We start from the raw sequence: 5,779 nt of genomic DNA, 5'->3' as shown, positions 1-5,779 counted from the left end.
CTCTGAGATTCAAACCTGGCACAAAGATTTTAGGATGATACCAAATACTCCTTGTTTGTTGACCATTCAAGATTGCATTTGGAGTGGGTCGTTGCATTGACAACCTCATCATTGCCAGTTGCTCATCCTGCTGCTGTTGGAGAACAGCAGTGTATCTCCAGTCTAGCAAGGCTGTGTCCTGACCTGTCCTATCTCATCAAATCTATCTGAAACACAGAACTCAAACACCCCAGTGAGCACCACATCACTGGCATTGCTTGTCTTGATTCAGCCTCCACATTAAAGGCTTACGACAGCTCATGATACTTAAGGAACTCAAAAATGAGAAAAAATGTTGGGGGGGAGTATAATTTAGTAGTACTAAATGTTTTTGAAACCAACTCTAACAGTGGAACCTACAGTGGTAGTGTTGTAGCTGGGTATTTCAGGAAAGAGGGAAGCTGTCATTGTTTTCTTTACAGAGACCAGGCTCTGAAGTTTATAGAGGGCCTGTATGAGTAACCTATAACCATATGCAGGAAGCGGAGGGCCCCAGGCTTAGGGTTCGGACTACACCAGAGGGGGAAGGTAAGGAGGTGCACACTGCTGAGTGAACTTGTTATCCTGAGTAGACTGTACCATCTGGGCAGGGTGAGAATTATACAATGACACTGCGGGGGGGGGGGGGGGGGGGTCAACTAGTGGTCGGCTAGGGTAATACAGGTGGGCCGCCAAACCAATTAAAACTAAAGTATGGAAAATGAATAAATATGAGTAAATATTTATATATACTGTTGGTAAATGATTATTTAAGTTCTTACAAATTTTGTTATGAAATATAGCCTTTAATTCATGACCGAAACTCCAATAGATACGCTTGGCGAAAGTTAAACTGACATTTCCACCTTATAACTTGCATACGCCCACTTCAATTCACATCACTTCCGCATATTGCATAGACCAAGTCAACAACTTCAGGTAGCGAGCAGTAACGTTAGTTCTCAAACACAAAATTATGGTTTCTACGAGGAGTTTGGGTTGCCTTCCCAAAATGACAGTCAACGATGTAGCCTACATAGGAGTCTATGTTGCTGCCCTTCAAGCAAGAGGGAAAAGGGGTTAAAATTGTACGTTTCGAGCGCCATTGACAATTACGAAGGTAAGGTTTATCTAACTCACACCGTAAACGTAGCGAGTGCCAGCTCTAGCTAGGCTAGCTCTCGCTAGGATTTGAGCAGTAACGTTAGGTAGGCTAGGTAGCCAACAACATTTCGCTACATTATAATGTAGGCCTACTCAATTATCTGTCAGCATGCTTGCTAGTCGTTAAAGTTAACTCTGATAACTAATTGATCTGCCATATTTGTTCCCTATGTATAATGTAATGTAATTGTCTTTCTGCGTTTCTAAGAACAATCTTTAAAAAAATCTCCTTACATTTAGACATTTTAGTAGACGCTCTTATCCAGAGCGACTTACAGTATTTACAGGGACCCCCGAGGCAAGTAGGGTGACGTGCCTTGCCCAAGGACACCACGTCATTTGGCACGGCGGGGAATCGATCCGGCAATCTACTAGCCCGATTTCCTCACCGCTGACTCCCTAGCTCCTTGAGGGGGACCTTATTAGTCCATGAATACATGCGAGATGCCGCGCAATCTGAGAGCAAGGGTTAACAACCTGTTGTGGTTATAAAAGGTCACAATTCTAAATTCACAGGAAGTTCTAGGCATGGCCTGGCTGTGGTAGTCATGCAGGTTGCCTCGCTTTACAATGTGTGCTTACTGTGGCGCTGATGGAAACGTTGTCTTCTATGATCGCTCAAATACAAGTTACCATAAGCGAACTGTTTGGCTACCGTGGTGTTGTTAAACATGGGTGATAAACGCGAATTAAGTGAACGGATTTTTTGTGTTTGTTTAATAAAGGAGTTATAGACCTGTTTTACAGGAAAGGTAACCTTAAATGACTTATTTAGTTATCTGGCGCTATAGATGTAAGGGATAATGTATAGAACGCCGGTCATTATCTGGAAAATAAGCCCTTTAAGGGCGAAACAAAACCCCTGCGCTTCGCGTCGGGGTGCTGTTCGCCCTGTCGGGGCTTATTTTCCCGATAATGACCGGCGTTCTATACATTACCCCTTACAAAAAGGGGGGCACCCCCTAATATAATGGTAGGGGAAAATAAAACTGTCAGTAAGTCAAACCCACACACACAACATCAGAACATAATTTCCGCTGAAACACAGACCCACACAATGCTGTACCAGAACAACAGACACTATCAACATTACAGGTAACAATTTATACATTTTTCGACCCCGATCTGTTGTGTTTATCTCACTTGGGGGGTCCAAGTCTTAATTAGGGGAGTCACACCCTCTTATCCCCTGTAATTCAAACCCTGCATCTGGGGCCGTTTTATGTCCGTTCTGTTATGTGTCTTAGTTGGACCCCACATCCTTCCTTAAGTGTGACTACTGGTGAATGAGGTGGAAAAATGAGGCTGAGGTCGGCTATTATAATAATGTCATGGACATTTTTAATGAGAAGCTGACACATGGCTCTATCAAGCCAACCACTAACTTCCTCCATTCCCTTTGCAGTTCAATTATTCAACTGTTTTGTTGTTGGTTGCATGGCAAAGCAATTAACAAAAGCTCAAAGGAACAACCAAAATATGTCTTCCAGTGTTAGCCAGGTAGGGCCCAGTTTACTGAAAGGCATTTAATGTTGTATAGAAGAAGATCTTACATTTTATTGATCCTTACAGTTTTTGTTTGCAGGTGTACATAGATTTAATTTGAGTGGCATTTTAGTCACTCAAAAGAAATCTCTCCTTTTGAGTTTGGTTCAATTCATGTTTGAGACATCCAGTTAAATGGTTATGGAGATGGGCTAATCTGTTCTGACTGGATGACTCATAATGAACTCTGGAAGGAAGACATTTCATTTAGCAATATATTCGGCTTGTATCCCTCGAGGCATCATTCTCCCAGATTGTGAACACCACTGTTGTACTCTGCTGTAGTCAAAGAAGACAAGCCCACTTCAGGGGATTTCATAGAATATACAATAGATAAACTCACCTGTTCCTTCTGTGATTTATCAAGGAAATTACGTAAGGAAACACTGGACAAATATCCCAAAGATCCCAATGAACGGAGAGGAGCTTTTTCTACTTCCTGTTTGACTCTCAATGACTGCTAATATCATTTGCATTGGCTTAGATAGAGTGTTGATATAACCATGATTCAACAAATGGTAAATGGTTAAATCCCACTGTGAACATGATATATGCGTGAGTCAATTCTAACTTGATTTGTAATGCAAGATTTTACAGTTGCAGGACCTTTTTAGACCACTTCAAGTTGACCTTCTCAAATACATTTTTTGGGTGGGCTACTAATGAACTTTACAGAACTTGTATGTTCCTTTTTCTTTTTTTGTGATTTGTTTGTTTGTTTCGTTGTTGGTTTGTTACGTGTGACATCTCCCATTCTAAAAGTGGTTTGTTGCCTGCAGCTATTGGCAGATGTGGGCTTCCATCTTCTGCCTGGAAATAGCATCTCATCCACAGACGATGAAAGAAGAGGATGACTTCACTGACTCATGAATAATGTGATTAGTACTGTAACAGAAGCAACACAAAGTGAGAGAAATATAAATATCAATGGATAAAGAAGAGTTTTTTCTGGCTCACCAATCTTTGTGTACATTGGACTATGTATATTTGATCATTCCATTCACAAAAGCATGCACTGCAAGTGTACAGCCCCCTTAAAATAAAGTACAGTGTCTACTTCTGAAGCACAAATGCATGTGTACCAGTAGCTTGCATCCACATCCATTTAGTCATTTAGCAGACGCTCTTATCCAGAGCGACTTACAGTAAGTACAGGGACATTCCCCCCTAGGCAAGTAGGGTTAAGTGCCTTGTCCAAGGACACAACATCATTTGGCATGGCCGGGAATCGAACTGGTAACCTTCTGATTACTAGCTTATATATAGCCTTGACATGCTGTATAATTTTTGCAATTCAAACTTTAGTTTCTGATAGCAACACAAAGGTTGATAATGGACACCCCTGCAGTCAATCAGAATCGAGTATTCACCCAGACCATGTTATAATCCGTTTTATCAGATTCATATCTACATGATGTGTATGTATGAATGTATTCGAATGATTAGCACCTTTGGTGAGACATGTAAATGTGTAACTATTATTAGTTTTATGCAATCATCCTATAAGTAATACACTTTCTGTTCTGTTTCACAACTGAAGTAAAGTCTGTCTAGATGTGAACAATTTGATATAAAACACAATATGTTGACAAAATGCTGATGATTTTTTAGTTAATGTTAATATTCATCGCAATTGTCAAACATCAGGCAACAACATATGGAAAATATGCTCAAGGGGTGGGAGGAGGTTGGTTTTGACACCCAGGTTGGCAATGACCTAGGTCCTTATGGTGAGCCACAACAAATTCTTGCATAAACTCAGAATCTAAGATCTGAAGTGTGCCGTATGTCTCAGTGTCTTGCTGTAATAATGTGAGCCTAAAATGTATGAATATTTATCATTATCAGTTTGGCTTTACAATTCATAACAAGCTTATTTGTCCATCTGCCAAACAATCTTGAATATTCTGTGCTATTTCCCAAAGGGGGTTTGTAACAATGTGGCAGTACATTTGGTCAAAAGATAGAAATGTCATTCAACTTGACCATAAATTATACTGAAAAACATGACCTCCCACCACTATTCCTCATGGGTGTATGTGTGGGTAAATGCTGTCCCTGTGTGCTGTTTCAGAGTTTTAAAATGCTCGTGCTGTAAACCCTTGCAAACAGATACTTAGTACTGTAAATATGTTTACTGTATTGGATGACATATTTGTAGGTTTGTATGTCTGATATGATCATTGCAGCATGACGTCCTCAGGGCGAGTTATTGTTGACACATAAACCCCCTCATGGTGCATGTGATTTATGATTTATCATAAAAATAGAGATAGTAACATATACAACTGTAATCCTCACGTCATTCACCAAATCCTCATTTAAAGTATAGTCATGGAACCTTTTTTAAAGTCGAATGGAAATAGAAAAGTAAAAATTCACATATTCTGCTAAACATAACTACAACTTTGAACTACCCACCCTCATCAATCTCCAGGTGCTCGAGATTGGTTCTTATTTTTTTTAATTTGACAAATTTAGACTCACTCACCCTGAAAATTTAAATTGGCCAATCATGTGGATTATGCCTGGCACAAGTGTTTGATGGCAGCAAGGATGAGAGGACTAATTATCAGCTAATTGATGTTGAGCAGTATACAGAATGGATATACAGGGTAGACCTATGGTTTTGGCATGGAAGACATGCCAGAATTGGTACGACTCCAAAAATCTAACCAGACATAATTGGATGACTATTATATAGCCTAGGGTAAGTCAAATACAACACAACAGCTGGCAAAACAACACAAGGAAAATCTGTGGTTGTAGAATAATGTATATGCATTACACTGCTGTATAAAATGCTTGCGGAGTAAGTTGTTTGATGTAATGCTTCTTATGTACAGGCTGTTGGTTTTGATTCTATAATGGCTCTGCATTCTGTGCTGAGAAGATAGGCCTTTTCCATTTTATTCACTGCAGTAACTATCTGCAATGATTATGATTAAGTTAGAAGTGCTGTGTATACTTCACAGGAAATTGAGCTGTATTTCAGGGAATCCCGTTGGTGGCCTCATCTTCATGAAAGCTCAAAGAGGAGGAGTCTGTCTGT

The 5,779-nt window shown here is 40.0% G+C and overlaps 1 long non-coding RNA gene across 1 annotated transcript; it reads left to right on the top strand.

Moving 5' to 3' along the window:
* The first annotated feature begins 935 nt into the window (after positions 1-935).
* On the top strand, positions 936-5,015 carry LOC146246670 (uncharacterized). The gene is made up of 2 exons (XR_014732227.1): positions 936-1,138; positions 3,507-5,015. It is a non-coding gene; the product is annotated as an uncharacterized LOC146246670 (long non-coding RNA).
* Positions 5,016-5,779: the final 764 nt, after the last annotated feature.

The sequence above is a fragment of the Hypomesus nipponensis genome, chromosome 19 (genome assembly GCF_054491055.1).
Source record: "Hypomesus nipponensis isolate SF chromosome 19, ASM5449105v1, whole genome shotgun sequence".
Taxonomy (NCBI): domain Eukaryota; kingdom Metazoa; phylum Chordata; class Actinopteri; order Osmeriformes; family Osmeridae; genus Hypomesus; species Hypomesus nipponensis.
The sequence above is the reverse complement of the archived record's forward strand: the minus strand, read 5'-3'. Positions and strand labels throughout refer to the sequence as shown.